The 20,297-nt window shown below is 33.0% G+C and overlaps 1 protein-coding gene across 7 annotated transcripts in view; it reads right to left on the bottom strand.

Moving 5' to 3' along the window:
• LOC120768081 (elongation of very long chain fatty acids protein AAEL008004) overlaps window positions 1–20,297 on the bottom strand; it is a 142,396-nt gene that overhangs the window by 66,769 nt on the left and 55,330 nt on the right. For 4 of the 7 annotated variants that reach the window (XM_040094648.1, XM_040094631.1, XM_040094656.1 and 1 more), the window contains exon 2: window positions 10,495–10,542. The exons of the other annotated variants lie outside the window; for them this stretch is intronic. The gene's annotated coding sequence lies outside the window, so the exon portion shown is untranslated. The remainder of the gene's footprint in view (window positions 1–10,494; window positions 10,543–20,297) is intronic. 7 annotated transcript variants of the gene reach the window in all.

Consider the following 20,297-nt stretch of genomic DNA (forward strand, 5'->3'; position numbering starts at 1 on the left):
TCTAATTGAACGTGCAGCGCTCCCTCCTGCCTGACACAATTCATCATGCCGCCTCACTACAACTGCAGATTATGCTCTTTGGTTGCTCACTGACCATGCCCAAACTCATCGCCAGCTCTCGTGCTCATCTCAGCGTTGACGAAACGTCTACGGCCGCATCGTGTCTATTTTTATGCGCTCCCTCCATTACCCCTCACGACATTGGTAGTCATTTACTCATACTCAATTTTGTTCTATGCGGGCTCTCGGCGTTTTTTTTGTTGCGATAGAAAAAAGTGAAAAACGTGCAATCACGTGCAAAAGCGTCGACTCATTCTGATGATGATGATTTTAAATATTTACAAACAGTTTGTATGAAATAGCATCGCGTAATTTTTATTTTTGCATACAATTACTATTTATTATACTCATGGTGAATTTCCTAGGTGGAATTGTAAGTTTCTGTGGAAATCGTGCTTTACATACAATCTTGTTTATTATTTGAGTAATTATACCTTATTTATATGTATATAAGTATTATTTTTCAATTAACGGCAAATCTTATTAGAAAAGTAAAGGACTTTGACCGGAGTCATTAAAATACATATTGTTTTTATAATACCTGGTAATTGTGTTGGTTTTAGGCGAGCTGAAAAATCAGCGTAATAATTACAGAGAGATTTAAGGTAACTAACGGTAAAACTAAAGGTGATTTCGAAGAATTAATAAAGGTCGTTGAATAAAAGCGTGAAAGACTGCAATGTTTTAGTAGTATCTTTAGATTCCCAACAATGTATGTGTACATATGTTGTGTGTTGAGGCTTTGTACCACGCCTTGAAACACGATCGAAAGATCGTTGAAAACATGCCTCTTTATGGATGACCTTCGACCTCTTCAACTGATGACGAGTCCGTGCGAATGATTTTGGTTAATATTTTGGGTATGAAATAGGTTCCTACTCGACTCGTCCCGATAAAACTGATTTTTTTTACAAGAAACCGTAAGTAAACAGGTTTCTTAGGACACGCTTGTTCATGCGAATTCCGATCACACATTTATGAAGAACATTATAATAGCCGATAAGACATTAAAATATTAGTGAATATGTGAACACGTCAACAATTATTGAAATGTAGGGGAAAAAACGAGCCGAAACCAAAAAAACCATGCTCAAACCGTTCAAAAATCCAGATGATGCTCATTGTTTTTTTTTTTAGATATTCGTGATTTGGTGCATCATGAATTTGTTTCATACGGACAGACGATTAATAAGGAGTTCTATTTGAGGCATTTGCGTTAGGACATCTATTGAAAATGCCCGGAATTGTGAAACAACAAATATTGGATTTTACACGATGATAATGCACTGTCGCAACGAGCCATGATTGTAACCGAATTTAAAGCCAAAATACCATCGATCAATCACCATATTCACATTGTGTCATTTTTTCTTGTTCCCCAAACTTAAATTGCCGCTACGTGGAACCCGTTAACAGTCGATCGAAGAGTTAAAACCAAATTCGCTAAAAGAGTCTTCAGCTCCCAAAAAGTGTTTATGAAAAGTGTTTCGAGGTCTGGAAAAATTGTTGGCATTCGAGTATTGCATCTGGTGGGGATTACTTTGAAGGCGACAAAATAAATATTGATAGATACTTTTTTGTTTTTAAGTTCCCACTTTGATTACGTTTTGGAACGTTACGTTTTTGAAGCACCTTTGATATCTTGGTAAATCAGTATAAGTACTATAGTAAAAGGCTTTTTCTGTAAAATGAACTTGCATGGGAGACCATTTTGGAATCTTAATTTTGGCTATATCACAAGCCCGATTTACTTAGAATTTCAACCGACATTATTGCCTGGTTTGTAAAATAATTATATTAAAATGATTTCAGCCGAAATTTGCTCCGGATTATATGATTATAGATCAAGTAAAAGTTGCCAAAAAGACCAGCCCCAAAAAAAGTATTGCCTCTATGAAAACCACACGCTAAAAAGGATTAAAAAAAAACATCTGTTACATTAGTATTATTTGTAGGTTGTTCTCAGCATTGTATCACATAAAAAAAGAAAAAAAAAATACCAACAGAGAAAATGAAATCACTTTTGTGAGAGAAGAGTAGCGCTTCATAGAAATTTCAACTCGAAAAAAGTAAAAATAGTTTGCATAGTCGATAGTGATTCGATACTTGTGTGCTAAAACTCAAGCTTGAAATATGTAAACAATATGAAAGAAACTATATTTCAAGATTTATTGTCTGTCAAGTACTTGTACAAATAAGATATCTACCAGAGAAATGGTTCTAAACTTCAGTTGCCATAATCTCAGTCGTCATGCCATGACACACAGACTTCCAAAAGGTATGTTATTTGTTGGATCCCATTAAATTTCCTGTTGATCGAACTCATCAATGTATTGAGCAGAAATTTTAAAAGCTATTGACTTTCTTTACAACGTTCGTAATGCCACATCCCTTACATAATCAAATTAAACTAATTAAAGTTAATAATTGAAAGTGTTTACACTTTTCCGATCGCCTTTAATTATCAAAATTTAATCAAAATAATGAGTGTTTACATTGACATACACATATGTATATGTATACTCGCATAAACGACAATGCTAAAAAATATTGAATTACAACGTTAACGAGCCAAGTCTGTGGGTAGGTGTGCTCCGCTTCAGATGTGTGATTATTGAGCGCCAAGCAGGACGCGTTTGCGGGACACACCCTGTGTGTCAATAAGCACGAGTGCCACACGCAAAGGTTCAGCAATATTAAATTGGTGAAATCAGTAAATGATAAAGTCTATTACATATTTGAAAACTTATGCGTGTTTGTGTGTTAGTAAGTGTAGAGTCAAAGCTATAATCATAAAGTCATAACTTTGAAAACTCGATGATTGAAGGCGTGCTTATTTTATTTATCACTGTGATGATAATAAGGGAAGCATTTATGATATATAATATATATGTATATCATCTACTTGTTGATTGCATAAGATTTTTAAGAATTTGTTTTGATGGAAGTAAAACAAAGTGGTTGAATTCATAATTGCTATAATAAAACACAGACATTCTTTCTATGAAATTCTTCCTGCCATAAAAGGTGTTAAAAAGTTTTACTGCCAACATATTAGACTTATTTATAGTGTTAAATATAGCAAGTGGCCTACTGATTTTTGCTATGAAAAATAGCTACAACTACAGTTTCACTGAATATGTCTGAAAATGAGTCTTCGAAAGACCTGCTTGGAATATTTAATTGTTTTAGTTTGAGGTTGAGGTATTGTCATGCTTTCCTTGAAGCCAAAAAAAAACACAATTTTTTCACTTTTTTAAACTTTTCTTAAACTGTTTTAACGAAAAGTTAAAGAAATCTGCTTTGGAAAGCCTTTGGTTTACAAAAGAGTGGTCGCGTAAGGTTACAGTTTATTTATTTGAAGACGTATTTCTGTTATTCATAAAGTATATAAGTCGCTAATAAAAACTTATCAAGATACCTTTAAAAACTTTTGAACGACGAGGCTTACCAAGGAGTTAAACAAAACCATTTTTGTAGCAAATTCAATTTCTTACAAACAGAAGAAATGAGAAATATATTGTTTTTTTTTTCGTTTTAAATAAGGAAAAAGTAGGAAACTGAAACGTGTAGAAACTTTCTATTAGTGTTGTTGTAGCGACAGAGATCTGCCGAGTTGACAGTCCCTAGCCGGATAAAAATCTGGGTCCGTTCCGGTTACGTAGACCCAACTGTTGTGGGAACGAGTTCATATTTATATTGAGAGCTCATACTAAGAGAGCATTTACTTCAGGTGTCTGTCAAACAATTGTTCAGATATAGATTGAAAAAACCATTGGCCCTTCCTTGAATCACACTTGAATCACATAAATATGTCTACAATGCATTTTTGAAAAATAAAAAAATAATATTTTCCAGACTATAAAGTACCACAGCTGAAGTAAAAAGTACAGTAAAAACTTCCACGTGTCCACTCAACAAACATCAGAAGCCAACGACCATATAATCAGCTTTATGACAGGTAGCAAAGTGTGTGATTAATGAAAGAAAGCCACAAAATATTGACAGCACTCAATTAGAGTAAGTCGGTTAGCCTAATTGAGGAAAATTACCAGGTATTCTAAAGAAAACCTAGACAGAAAATTACTTCCTTTGCACTAGACACAAAGAGAAGAAGCAGAAAAGTACACACAAACACACATGCTTGGGTCAATAATAGCAGCAGAAATAGCAAGTTTAGCCCCACACAACTAATATTTGGTATGTAAATTGATTATGCCACAGGACAAATAACAAATTCAATAACGCACACAGCTACTTAGGCTCAAAACAAACACAAATATTTGTAAAGGAGTCATTTGCAGGGCTGACGCAGCAGTTCAAAACACACACACATGCTTGCATGTAAACAAATATGTGCAAAGTAAATATGTTAACATTGGTAAATATACAAGCGAAGGGGCAAAAACAACGAAACGAGCCGAAAGACGTACGCGGCGTATACGTAACCACTGGCTTCAAGTGCATATTGATGTGCGCAAACACCTGTGAGTGTGTACATATAAGCATACAAATATAGCACATATAGGCCGTCACAAATCGATCACTGGCGACAGACAGACAGGTGTTGACGTGAAAAAGTGCACACACACACCCCCATAGACATATGTATGCGCTTGGATATTTACTCGCACGTACATCCGCTTATTTCATTGACCTGGTTTCGTCCAAATACTCAGCACCTTAGCAGCTTTGTCTCAATAGGCGACCGCATAGCAGTAGGCACGAAAGAAAAATTATGTAAATATGCATGTATGTGTGTAAATATGCTATGAGTAAGCAACAGAGTTACATGTGCAACAACAAAAACAAAGGCAAAAAATAAAAGAAAATCCACAACAATAACAAGGCATCTTGAGTGACAACAAAATACGAAATGAAGTGAGGCGTGTGAGTGCAGGCGCAGAAAAGCGCAAAACGCCAAGCTATTTAAAAACGACGGTGCAAAAGCCTGTCCGTCACACATGCTGCACAAACATACATACGAACAAACAAACTTGTGTTGTGCTGCTACAGCTGCTCTGTCACTGAGTGGCACTGTAGCACGTGGTAGTGTTGTAGCGTGGCGACAACACATTGCAGCCGCACACACAAACACACACACACAGCGATAACGGTGGTGTTCGTTCGTTTGGCTTGGCGACCGCAGCATAGGCTGAGTGGGTTTTGCGCGCGTAATAAACTCCTTTACGTCTGACAATGGGTCACGTGACTGTGCGCTGACGCTCTTCAATGTCGTTTAGTGTTCGCATGAGGACAAAATAAGAAAACGTTGCTACAACAAGCAATTATGCGCATACATACAGAAAATTTCTGTGTAGCAAAAACAATTGGCGCTGCGGCGCCACACAAACAGCGCCCACACGTCTCCCGGCGCCGCGTTCATTCACTTGGCAAAGTTAGCAGCCTTTACTTCCGCCGTTTACTTTATTTATTTATTATTTTTTTTTTTAACTAGCGCGCTCACCACTTGCTTTTGACTCTCCCAATTACCTAGATTTCACAGTTTGGCCGCCAGCTGCAATTCAGCTCAAAGTGAATTTCTCTTTTGTCCTCAGCTTGAACTCTTTCGCAATATGCCTTATGCTCTTTATATATTTGACTCTCAAAGTAAGAGTTTTCTGCGCTTTTCCAGCAACATTTTCTTGAATGAATTGTGTGTGCTGAAAGGACAAACACACACCATACATATATGTACATATGTATACATATATGTATGTTCCAAATAGGGGTTACACAACACTCACACTCCCTGAGCGCGGAGCGTCGCAAACGAGTTGAGAATATGCGCCTTGCACCTGCACCTTCGACAAAAGCCTCGTTATTCAGTATTTTCTGTATTCCACAAGTATACATACATATATTCACGCGTAATGAAAGGAGCGTGTCCGTAGCACCTCGGTTAGGGTTGAAAGTGACTTATCGATGAGTCAATGTCTAAAACTTCAGTAGTGCGCCTAGTAACATTCTAACACACATACTAGCGGGATCACCGTATGTATACAAATATATATGTACATACTGTATTCAAACACTATAATATTTGTAGTTTGTAAAGGGCACGACATCGGTGACGCCAAGCAGACGCAATCGAAGTTTAATCGCCTACTCCAGTTTCTAACTGCACGTTGTTCTTATTCTGCGCTAGCTGTTTGCTATTGCTTTGGTACGTGTGTGGTGGTTGACAGCAGTTTATGTAATTGAATAAATATTTTTTGCTTGCTTGCTTGATACATTCAATGCTCAATACATTAAAATAAAAACGCTTGCGATTTTTCACTAATTGTTGAAAACTGCTTGTTAAACAATAAAGAGAAAAATATATTTACTTAAGTGGTTACATAGGTTCAGTAACTTATTAAATTCTATAACACCTCCAGAATATTGTTCTAACTTTGAAGCAGGATTTTTTTTCAATTAGAACTATTTGAAAAACATTGTCGCAAAATTTTCAGCGAAATTTTAATTGTTTTGTGCAAGTGTCTGCCAAAAATCCAAATTTCAGTTTTTTCCTTCGCCAAAGTTCTTAAATAAGGTTTTAACCAAAACACTTATTTTTTCACTTTATACAAGTATGATCTTGGAAGGAGTTATCCTAGCAACGTGAGCGCATCTTTTTTTCGAGGGGTCATCGGAAATAGCGTCGCATTGGGGGAGTTTGAAATATTTTTCCAAAAATTTCAGAATTTCTTTTTTTAATAGTTTAAGTTTGCAACAATAAAAAATTCTAATAAATTATTTAATTTTTTATGTGGGAAAAAAATTTTTGAGAAAAGGCTGTTTTTTTGCCCAAGGAAACCCATGGAAACCCGAGTTATATCCCTTTGCATGTCAGAAAAAGACACGTTTTTCTATGAATTTTGTTCAAAGAGACATTTTATTTAATAAACAAATAAAAATAGTATACATTTATTAAAAAAAATCGAATGCTCTTGATTCCGTATCCAATATGCAGGAGAAACTTTGAAAAAAAGTGTTTGTGGTTGAGTAAGATTTTTCTGCTTAAAATTATCTTAAATTCAAAAACCTAAAAAAATTAAAACGGGACTAGGCAAAATTTAGTTTTTTTCACAAAGCCGCCGTTTTCAAAAAATAAATTAAAAAAATTTAAAAATGTAGACCTCAGTGTGGCAAAAAACAATTTAAAGTTTTGTCAAAATTCGCGCTCTTTCAAACATTACCTGAAAAATATATCTAAGAAGAAGATGTGAAAGTAGCAGTTGCTCCATTTAGCTGTTTCCGATAAACTTTTCTGAACGACTCTGAAAACAGCGATTACAGAGAAAAAGGCGTTTAAGGTTTTGTGAGCAGCTTAGACTAAGACTTAAAAATTCTTACAAACATGCCTATGTATCTCAGATGAATCAACTTAAAATTTTCGGAGAATTTGAGATTCATAAGTGGATATAAACCTCTTAAGAAAAGCTTTACCTATAGTGTTCAAATACTAAATTATCTCGTGTTCTTATGAAATTCATTAAAATTAAGTCTAAAATTCTAAAAGAATCAACTACAAATTTTCAGAGCATCTTTTTAAATATACATATGTATGTAAATCCGATATGTATGGAAAAAGATCGAGTTTTGGAACGCGAAAGTGGATATAAATAAACGCATGACAATGTTTTTTTCCATATGCAACTGACATGTGATCCACAAGGCTCTTAAGGAAACACCATTAAATAATTATAACTAACCACCACCACACACATGCAACTGCCACAAACACACCGCTACACCAAGCTGTCCGGTAAAAAGGTGCAACTGCATTGTCGAACTAATTATAAATTTATTTTGTTGTGCCAAAAGTTCGTTTATTGCAAACTTAAAACAAATACTGCCAACAATGAGTAATTATACCAAAGTGAAAATGTGTGCTAAAAACTTTAAAACAATAACAACAACAAGAAAGCGCCCACCCTAAGCTGCAAACAAGAAGGCAGTAAAATGTGGCTTCTTTAGTGCAGGCTACGAGCACTGACCGGCCGACCGCCCACCCGCTTTGCTGACACATTTCCGCTTTAAGCCATAAAAATGGCATTATGTTACCAAAACAGCACGCACCCTATGCACTATATACTTGTAAAACACAATTATACATCTACTACATGCAAGTGTATGTACATATGTATGTAGTGCGAATTACATAATGTGTCGCACATTTATCCATATATATGTACGGGTGTATACTATATTATAGCATGTAATGCGTGGCAGCAGTTCTAACCCGTCCTGTTGGTTTCAGTGCCAGCACCATACCTTCCACTTTATGTATGGGCGTGGCATTGCGGTTACTGTTTTTTTCTGAAGTATTTTTTAGCTCTTTTGGCGGTTTTTATTGTAAAAAAATACATTATACTCAAATAACAAGCGCAGTGAAAGCACGAATGTTGTAATAATTGTTAGATAATCTCCCAAAAACTTGCAGTTGTAACATATATTTTCAGTAACCGACGAATATAAAGCTCTAAGTTCGTACAGAAACCCATTAAGCTAAGAATATGGTACGTCTGCCTGAGGTAAACAATTCTGTTAAGGGGGGAGCCTGCTTTAGAAGCTTCAAAAATCGATTTTTTTTTTGCTTAAATCTCTTTAAAAATAATCTAAGAATATGTCATTCATTTTTCCTCATTTCATTTTTACGATTTTTCTTAATTGGCGGGCAGGATAGAAAAAAAAGTAAACGTCCTATCGAAACGAATCAAAATGCGTTGGATTTGGAATTAAATTCTCTTCTAGGTGAACCTAAAATACCTTAAGAAAGTTAACACTAATCCGGTTTTTTAACGATTTAAAGTAAATTTTTTTTTTTCAAATGCATTTTTTTTTAATCTGCGAAAAATTGTTGAACTTTTCACTTTTTGTTAAAATTTCTTGGTTCACCTAGAAGTTACACTATTGAAAATTAAAAATGTGTTTGGTTTTTTTTGATTCAGATGAAAATTGCGATCTGCATCTTGCCCGCCACACAGAAATTGAACACTCGAGGCGCCTCCGTAAATTTCTTCAAACATGAAGAATAATAATACAAAAATTTGAGAAGACTCTTCAAACATACAAGAATAAATCCTAAAAGTTTCATTTCAATCAGACATTTCTTTCCTTTCCAAAAAAATCCTTGAAAATATAGATTTTTTGAAACCTCTAACGCAGGCTCCCCCCGTAATGGTGAAACAATTCTGTTTTAGTATATTTAAAGAGAAATTAACACTTTATGTTTGACCGCTTCTTTCGCTAAATAAAATCCTAAGGATAGGCAATAATATAATATAAAAAAATTGTTGCCTACACTCAGGCGTTTTTAGCCAAGACATACATATATCTCAAATCAAAGTAAGTAATTCATGAAATTTAAGGCTGTAAATTTATGTACTTAGCACAGACAATGTTCTTAGAAAACCAGCCATCAACAAGTACTGTTAAGAAGTCAGTAAGGTAATCTTTTTTCAAAAAAAATTTTGTTTTTTGCTTTTGTTTGTTCTCTTATATCCTTAGAATTAATGTAGAAACCCACTTTACCATTGGAAGGCTGCGAAAAAGAGCCAAAAATAATAATACCGCTCGACGTTCGCAGCGCTTTTCTCAAAACACACTTTTTTAAACTGGCGGACATGATTCCGGTCAAACTACTCTACCGAATTGCTTAATTATTTTTTAAATGTTCACAAAACGCTTAGCTATCGTACCTATATTTTTTATAATTTACTGACAATGTTGTGACAAAATTTATGTAAAAAAAAAACATGAAGAAAAATTAAAAAAAAACGTTAATTACTTATTTGTTTATCAACATTTTTCCACGATTCTAGTAGGGACGATAACGATTCGCGTACTTGGAAGAGTTTTAATGTTTCAGATAACATGAGAAATCGTGTCCGCCAGTGAAAAAACGCATCTCATTCACCCAGCCATTTCTCCGACAGATGTCATCAAAAAATTCCAAAAAAATTGTTTATACACTCCACGATATACATACCTCATGATATGTGAAAAAAGTTCTATTTTAGAATAAAAATTTCTATGAAAAAAAAATGTCAAGAAAACAGGCCAGATTACCCTACCCCTAAGCAATAGATTTTATTTCAAAATTATTTTTACTTATAAAAGAATGTTGAAAGCGCTGAGAAAATGTGAAAGTAAACTTACTATGTAGCTTACTTACATATATGTATATATTCCCTTCAATAAATTATCGGAATGTGTAAATTTGTGTTTCGTAAATATTCGACCGATTGTGGCACGCTCTTGATTCAATACCAACGAGTAGAGCTGCTAAAATTAAATATCTAAATTTTTGATTTATACCTGTCTAATTTATATGATTTTACCATTTACTTTTAAAATATGTTTTAAATATTTTTTAGTGCATTCCACGTGCTTAAGGCACTATCTATAATAATACAAAATTTTTACGTATACGGAAGAGTAACTTACTGCAAAGTACAGCTAGAAGACTAGGATATCACTTTAAAGACTATTTACCTGCAATAAAAGAAGGAAAAAAATTATTAGTTACAATTTACAATAAAAAATTAGATAAATATTTGAATTATTTGAATTTCAAAGAAGAAATTGTAAAAAGTAAGGAAGAGCTAAGAGCTAAGTTCGGGTATAAACGAACATTTTATAATCTTGCAACTTGCAAGAATTAAAGCCAAAGAGTTAGCTTCAAGTCCGTAGCAACATGTCGCAAGAGTATAAAATGATACAAATTTGTAACTAGTCTGTAAGTAGCTCATTATCATCATTCATTATTATCAAAATTGGAATAATAATAGCCAAGTGCTCTTTCAAGCGACGCAGATTGGTTAGAATAAGGAAAAAATATAAAAACAGCAAAAATTGGCTAATTCCGAGCATTAATTTGACACATGAGACGTCACCAGATATCGTAATTTCTTCGAAGAAATTTTAACTGATCTGTATATTCTTTTGATGATCGCTCAAAAACAGAAAAGAAAAAATGCCGAATATGAAATCAAAGATGTTTGTAAACAGTTATTAATGGTAAGTAAGTTAAGTATTAAATTTATATTTTTGTTTTCGCGTTATTCTCGCTGACTTAGCGTTTTTCTCTCAATTGTTTACTTTTCACTTTGATTATGCTTGATCTTAATGACTCAATTGGTTAAACACATTATACAAGTGCATACATTTGCTGCATGTGATCACATGACTTATAGCAAAAAAAAAAAACGCCAAACACAAAAATTCAACTAAATAAATACGCACAATGTTCTGTTTCCCATCATTAATTAAGGCATTGCAATGGTCACTCCGTTCATTATTTTACTTAGGGACGCATATACATACATACACTCTTATGTACTATATACTCATATGTCGTTGACTTTTTATTTACTCATAACATTTTTGTTTATCTGCATTACAAGTGTGGGCGCATTTATTTTTAGAGGGGGAAATTTATAAATATGCGTGGGTAATTTTCAAAAATTGTTGCCTAACTTTGTCTGCATGCGGTCAGCAGTTGTTTGGTGGAGAAAATTATCGCATGACAGAAAATATGTCATGAAAAATATATTTTTGTACCATTTCAACATTTTAACATAAATGTAAGTATTAATATATTTGAATTTTAAATAATGTTGCGAATTTATTGACTGCAACGAAAATGTACTACGTAACCAGAATCCGTCATGCACGTAGTATACAAATCATTTACTACCAGAATGACGGTATAAAGGTTGAATCGATATTTTTTGTGAATTGTTGAGACGTGACTTATTTATAACAAATCAAACTAAAGGTTGCCACCTATTTCAAAATAAGTAAATGAAAATTAAAAAAAAAATAGCGTGTTTTAGATTTAAAATTAAAAATTTTAAAAAGGCCTGCAGTTAAAAAATTTCTTGAGTTGCCACCTGTTTAAAATTTTTAATTCAACAAAACTAATAAGTTGGCTTTTTCATTACAGTATAAATATCACTCAAAGTAGTTGTTTTAGAAGCTTGCGGTTAAAAAATTTTTTAAGTATAGTTGCCACCTGTTTAAAATGTTTAATCCCACAAAACTAATAAGTTGTGTTTTTGATAACAGGGAGAATGTCACCTAAAGGAAATGTTTTGAAGACATACAGTTGAAAATGCTTTTAATCAAGGTTGCCACCTGTTTAAAACCCTAAATAAATTAATATAAATATGAATAATAATCCTTTAAATTAATATTGCAACTTTATAGATTCGAAATTATGAAGTGTATATAGTTTTACAGTTAAAAAATTTCTTATGTCAAGTTGCCACCTGATTAAAATTTTTAATCCAACAAAATTAATAAGAAGCATTTTTGTTTACATTAAGAATATCAACCAAAGGAGTAGTGCAGTGGAGGACTGCAGTTGAAAATGCTTTAAGTAAGGCTGTCACCTGTTTAAAAATCTGCGTCATGTAAAATTGTAAAACTTCGAATAAATGTTACTTCAAACTAATATTTGTTTACAATATCTGCGTCGTCGATATTTTTGAGAAGTGTTACCAACTGTTCCACAAATTTAATTTAAACCAAAGAGAAAACAGTGAAATAAAATTGTACTAACCTTACCTAACCGAAACTGAATTTTATAAAATAAATAAATAAAATAAAAATATATTAATATTTTATTATTCAATGTTAACTGTCATCTCATGTGAGTTCAATCTAATACTAGAGTGGGCGCCATATAAAAATCATAAATAATTAATAAACGATTTGCAATAGCAATAAAATAAAAATAAAATGAAAATTGCAATTATAAACTTTTTATATGCAAATTCGAGTTGTCTATCCCGATTGGGTGGGGAACTACTTGAACATAAATTTTATACCAACCCACTTTTTGACAGCTGATTGTAGTGAGAATTCTTCCTATAAAACAATAACGTATTTATACAATAAATCAAAGGAAAAAGTGATTCAAGTTGTTGCTCGCTGAATAATAATGATTTATTCAGGTAAAAGGCAAATTATTATAAGTAGATAAGCGCCGCTTTCGATAATTAGACAGATTTTTACATTGAATAAAGATTGGAACTGGGTATTGGTGAATCAAACAAACAACTGGCATAAATTCTGGACACTGGTATAACAGCGATAGACTAGTTATATGGACAGAATATCAAATGTCTATACAACTTCAGATCCTCTCTTTCATTTAATACAACTCACAAGCGAAAAGAGCGCAAATCTAGCGAGTAGAGATGAGTGACGAATAGAAGAAGTGCTATACTTGGCTATGCTTCAAGTTCACTTTGTAAAACTGTCTTTAATACGTAACTTTAATATCTTCAATAAAAGTTTACTTAATTACCATTAAACTGAAATAAGGCAATTCTTAGCAAAAATCGCCAAAATATTTATGAATTCTCTAACCACCAAGACTTGCTCTGTGCCGTTGCCAGTTTGCAAACTTCGCCATTTTTATGTAAAGCTTGGATTTGAATTTTTAATTGAAATTGGCACAATATCCGCATTTTAAAAATTCAAAGTAAATGTTTGTAAATATATGCAGACATACATACATACAATTACTGATACATACATATGAAGTAGATGTACACAGACTTACATACATACGAAATCATTAACATATAAATGTATGTAAGCAGATTTTTAACTCAACGATTTCATAAAAATAAATAAGTTAAACCGTTAAGTTATATTTGTTTTTGTTTAAAATAAAAATTCATAAACTTATTTATTTAAATCGCATTTACATATACAATGACAAACATAGACACATAAGCAGAGACAAAAATCAGGTACCAAGCCTCTTCTAGCGCTGCTGGTTATTGAACTTTTCATAAATTATTCATTCTTGCTTATTGATATCGAAATACAAGCAGACATATCTACAGCCAGCCAAACACACATACTTATAAACATAGCAACAGCCTCTCTGTGGCAACATGTTGCCATTAATATGCAAAAAATGGCAACTGAAGAATGAAGGTGTCAACACGCACACGAAATTTGTGAAAGCAACCCGATTCAAAAACGGGATTTCATAGTTTTGACACATGAATAATGTCACTTTATGCTTTGGAGTTAAATTGTCGTAAAAAAACGAAACATGCTTGTGCGTGTGTTTGTGTATTTGGCACACATGCTAATTAGACATTTATTTCTTTGTATGTATTAATTTAAAATTTATGCATTTAATAGTATTTATATTTATATTGGCATAAGAATGATTTGATTGGTTGGATTTATGGAGAACGCACTATTTGTCACCTTCATTTGATTCAATATTTCAACTTTCTAATTCGCAATAAGAAATATTGAAACTAGATTCTACTATAAATGTTAGATTTATGTACTATTTTATATTTAGAATCTATAAACTTGACTACAAATATACACTACTATGGGCAAAAAATAGTAAGACCTTGTTCAGTAAGTAGTAAGACCTTATCATCATAAAATTCTTAATTTATACTTCAAAAAACCACAATAAACTTGTGTCAACGTTTATTCCAATACTCGAAATACTTGTTAAAGTCAATTTCCGAAACAGCCTTCGATGCGCGTAGCATTTGCTTTGGTGCAAAAACGAAAAGTTCTCAGTCCGTAATTCCAGCCTCTTATTACGAATATCTTCGTTAAACGACGCATAACCCTGAAAGAGTATTCCTTGTTGGCAGTTTGGCCGGTCGGAAGGAATTCGGAGTGCGCCATAACTCCATAATCCAAGAAAACTGTTAATCTAGATTTTTGATCTGCTTTGTCGTGGTTTTTTCGGCTTTGACTGATCTTTCAAAATGGTTTCCACTGATCCTTCTGATATTCCAACGAAGCCAGTAAGATCTTTGACTGTTAATCGTCGATTCTCAAGCACCAATTGCTTTATTTTATTGACATGTTGATCATCAGTTGATGTTGATGGCCGTCTTGGACGTGGTTCGTCGTCCACGTGTTCTCGAATAAATTGTAGCAATCAAATAGATTTGCTGGCGTCAGCCAATTATCACCGAAAGTCTTTTCCAACATGCTGAATGTTTCGGCATTAGAAATTTAGTAGAACTTCTTTGTTGAATAATTTCACCAATTAAAAAAAAATATTTCTTCGAAAGGATTTTGCGCGAAATTTAAATTAAAAAGTCTTACTATTTATTGTCCACAGTAGTAAAGTTACTTAAACAATATTTATACCCTGAACAGGGTATACTAAGTGTGTAACGAAGTTTGTAACACCGAGAGGGAAGCGGTATATATATGTATATAAATGATCAGTATGTCGAGCTGAGTCGATTCAGCCATTTCCGTCTGTCTGTCCGTCCGTCCGTCTGTCTGTATATATACGAACTAGCCAAACGTCATTTTCTCTTCAAGAAGCTGCTCATATGTCGGAACTGCCGATATCGCACTATAACATATAGCTGCCATACAAACTGAACGATCGGAATCAAGTTCTTGTATGGAAAACTTTCACATCTGACAAGATATATTCACGAAATTTGGTACAGATTATTTTCTAAGACAACAATGTAATCTCCGAAGAAATTGTTCAGATCGGTTAACTATAGCATATAGCTGCCATATAAACTGAACACATAGTTACTAACAGAAATACACCTGTGAAGGGTATTTAGCTTCGGTTCAAAAAATTTTTATTACTTATTATTTAATGAGTTATTATTTTTTTATGTCTTGATTTTTTTCCTTTTGCTATTTCTTTACTTTATGTCTTAATTTTTCGATTTATTGCAATATTTATATGTTATTTGTATTCACCACCAATTGCTTAAAAATATCACTTGCTCAAATCAATGCCAGACACTGACTGAAAATTAAACTTCAAGCTCACTAAACAAAATACTTTTGCGAACGCTTGTTTGCACAAAATTAATTTATTAAAATCAGTTCAATATAAGCACTAATTGTCGCTTCATTTGGTATTTTTCCCAACATATAGACAAAAGATACCTTTGCCGTAAATTAGAAATTCAAGTGAATTAAATTTTGGTTTTTTTGTGTGTACACTTTCGAATATACTAACTAATGGATTATATGTATTAAATGTATACTAATATAAAAATCTTCTTATAGATGTAAGTGAATAATACGTTCTGAGATGGAAAAAGTTGAAAACTTCATGATAATCATCGCAAGTTTTGGTTATAAATATATCTATTTATTTTATTTCTTTTTTTATTGCAGAACATTAAACAGTTTAGCCAAAATATTTCCAGATTTTTTCCGGAAAAGCCTGAGTTATTATTAGTAATTAATAAATATCTTCTTTAATTTATGCCACAAGCTCCATTCATCCACAGGCAGAGAATCGCAACGGATAAGGCTTTGTAAAACTATTAAACGCCTAATTATAGGCAACATTTTATACAACAGCATCAGAACAAATCAAAATGAATTGAGGGTAATGTTTAATACATCGCAGGAAAAATTTGTACGATCACAAGCATTCTTGAAAAAGTCACTGTATATATAAGATATTTATTTATTTATTTATGTATAAGGCTAACGTTCATCTTCAGCATAAGGCGACTGTGAGCTACAAAACAACATCATAATAATAATAACAGATTTACGCCAATTATGAATATGAGAAATCGAACTTCAGTAAATTGGTGGTATAACTCACAATTTTTCAGTCCGAACGACTAAAAGAGCTCATAAGAAAATTATTCGAACCTGTCGAGGTATGACTACTTTTAGACATGGTTTCTGATTGTGAGCATAAGAGGAATCAAATCCAAAAGCTGCTTTCGAATTACTAGAGAAATAAAGAAGAATCAAATCTAAGAACAGATTTCGGGTTATATACATATGTCCATTATTAAATGCTCGTTACTCATATACTAGATGAATGCTTGTAAAATATAATGTTCATGAAGAAGTTGGAGAATATTGTTTATACATATTATATATTGTGAATGTAAAAAAAAAATTAAAGCAATTGTTCTGTGTCAATTTTTGTTTGTATAAATATATGTGTAATACCTATCCACCTATCCACATACATATTTTCTTTTATACGTACATATGTATATGTATATCATATCAGTTTCAATCAAAACATTAAGCGAACTAATTAAAGTTGTTTTCCAAATTTTAAGTCAAATAAATTTCCATGAGTTTACATACTCAATTCACAGGTCAAAATAAACCAATTTGTCAGTTCAAATATCTACACATTAATTAAGCGAAATTTTCCAAAAGACAACAAGTGCAAATGAACAAACTTATACATATTTATAAAGTACTCAAACATACGAAATTATTTTTTAAAATAAAAATGTTTGGAAAGAAAATTTTGCTGGAGTGGTCAGAGTATATAATCACGTAAGAAGTGTCTACCCCAATAAAGAAGTTAAAGAAGATCAGAGTATATGGCCGCTATAAACAATAGTAGTCCGATTTCAACAATATGTGCGAATATTGCAGGCTTACATTGGACAATAATCCATGTCGAATTTCGTCAAGATATATTGTAAAATAGAAAGTTTTCCTTACAAGCACTTGAATTTGATCGTTCAGTTTGTATGGCAGCCATATGCTATAGGAAACCAAACTGAACAGTTTCTTCGGAGATTGCATTATGGCCTTAGACAATAACGCTCGTCAAATTTCATGAAGATATCTTGTTTGAAAAGCGGCTATATGCTATAGTGGTCCGTTAAAAGAGCTGTTTTTAGGAAGAAAAGGACGTCTACACATTTTCAGAATAGTTCTGCTTAATATATCGTCATATAAATGTAAAATGCAAAATAACAAAGCATCACTTTTCATAAGTTTACAAGCGAGGGAAAAACGATATAATAGAAACAACAACCATATCTCCTTCGGTTAAATGAAATTTGTTTGCACTATGTTGTTGCTATTAATTAGCTTTTACTGCGTACTTGAAACATAATTTTGGCAAAACTTAATATACTCTCTACAGTGTATAAAAAAAAATAAAACTAAATATATTTACGAAATGTGATATGGAGACCTTAAGTACGCAATTTATTTATATTTTTCATTTTCGAAAAAAAATATTTGTGACTAACCGAATGTTGGGTTATTTTATAGTAAAATCAGTAAACAGGCAAAACAGACATATTGAAAAAAGCTCCAAATGTTTTTTTTTTTACAGATTTAAAACCAATTAGCAACAGTATAAAATTAAGTTAACTAACATAGCTAATAAAACGGGGACATACCAGATTAAAAGCGTTTTTAAATTGCTTATGAAATATTAATAATTTCATTAACAGCATAAAAACTGAACAGCGTTAGTGACAATTGAGACAGTTGAAGCGTCAAAGCGTCTGAATTGCGGTTTTCTTTATTTGAAGCATGCACTAAAGTGCTGGAAATTTTAATTAATTGCAAAACCAAAGCGCAAATTAATTAAACGAATGAGCAGCGGACAGTCAAAAGACAAATAAAATTAAAAAAAAAAACACAATAAACGCGTATAAAATATTTATAAAGTAGCCAGAGAGAATAACTGTGGTCTTCCAGCCGGGGAAATAAACCACAAAGTGAAGCAAAGCAGCGCATTAATTAAATGTATAAATTATGTGAGGAATCGGTGAATTATCTCCTTCGGTTAAATGGAATTTTTTTGCACTTTGTTGTTGCTATTAATTTGCTTTTACTGCGTACTTTGATCTTTAGTGTCGGTGGTGTCGGCATAAATATTTTTTATTGTTGTTGCTTATGATACATTTGTTGTTCTTGTTGTTGGCTGAAATATTTTATACAGCGGCAAGGATGTGTGCATGTTAACTTCACTTAAAATTTAGAAGAAAATACTCTTTTTATGTCTCTAGCACATTTCCTGGTAATTAACTGACGCAAATAGAATACTAGTTGCTGAAAATTTAGAGTACAACTTTTTGTGTTTTAAGAATTTATGCTCTGAAGTTAATGGACTATTTTTTTTTGCTAGTAACATTAGAGATAATTGTTTTTGTTTTTATTCTTACTTAATTTTAAGTTGATGTCGTAAAGATGCACTGCCTGTCCAACAATCAAACTTTGCCTACTTCAACTTGTTTGCTTTTTTTGTGACAATGAAGTACCCGGAAATTCAGTTTTATCAAAAACACGAGCCTACAAGTGGTACAAAGCCCTCAAAGCCGGTCGAAAGATCGTTGAAGATCTGCTTCGTTCGTTGTCCAGACTCTCACTCTCTTCAACTGATGAAATTATTATAAAAGTGAAGGATATGGTGCTTGAAAATCGTCAGGCAAGTGTTGGAGAGATAGCAGGAGAGCTCGACAGCTCTCGCGAGTCCGTTTGAATGATTTTGGTGGATATTTTGGGTATGAAACGTGTTCTTGCTCAGCTTGTTCCTATAGAGCTTATTTTTTTTCAAAAAGAGTACCGTAAACAGGCCTCTTTGAACATGCTTGATCGTGCGAATTGCGAGCCAACATTCATGGAGAGCCTTATAATTGCCCATAAGACATGAGTTTATGAGTTTGACATGCAAACAAGTCGACAATCATCGGAATGGATGATGAATGGCGCCCAAGCCGCACAAAACTCCAGTTGATGCTCATTATTTTTTTTGATATTTCTGGTTTAGTGCATCATGAATTTGTTCCGGAGGGATAGGCGGTCAATAAGTTGTTTCTATTTGGCCTTATTGAGCCTTTTTCTTGAGAATATCTTCGAAAACGACCGGAATTGTGGAGGAACAATTCATGGATTTTACACGATGATAAGGCACCATCGCAGCGAGCCACGATTGTGACCGAATTTAAAGCCAAAAATTCAATGAATACCAATGATCAACCACCGCATTCACCAGATCCGGCTCCATGTGATTTTTTCTTGTTTCCCAAACTGAAATTGATGTGCCGTGGAACCCGATTTCAATCGATCGCAGATATAAAACGAAATTCGCTGAAGGAACTGAAGGCCATCCCAAAAAGTTGTTATGAAAATTGTTTCGAAGACTGAGAAAATCGTCGGCATAAGTTCATTATATCTGGTGGGGATTACTTTGAAAGCGACAACATAAATATTGATGAATAATTCAATAACTTTTGTTACAAGCTATAAAGACATTGAAAGCGCATCGCTATTCCAACTATCGAGCTTTAGCAGTGTTTCGACGTTTGGATAAAGGGCTGGCATAAACAAGTATTGTAGATAGATGAAGAATATTTTTGGCAAAAAACTAAAATTTCCGTTATTTTTTAAACATATCTCGCATAGTATATTATAGAGTTCTAAGCACATTTCTTCAAACAGAGATATTAAAATAGGCTATGAGGCAAAACTAT

The sequence above is a fragment of the Bactrocera tryoni genome, chromosome 1 (assembly GCF_016617805.1).
Source record: "Bactrocera tryoni isolate S06 chromosome 1, CSIRO_BtryS06_freeze2, whole genome shotgun sequence".
NCBI lineage: Eukaryota > Metazoa > Arthropoda > Insecta > Diptera > Tephritidae > Bactrocera > Bactrocera tryoni.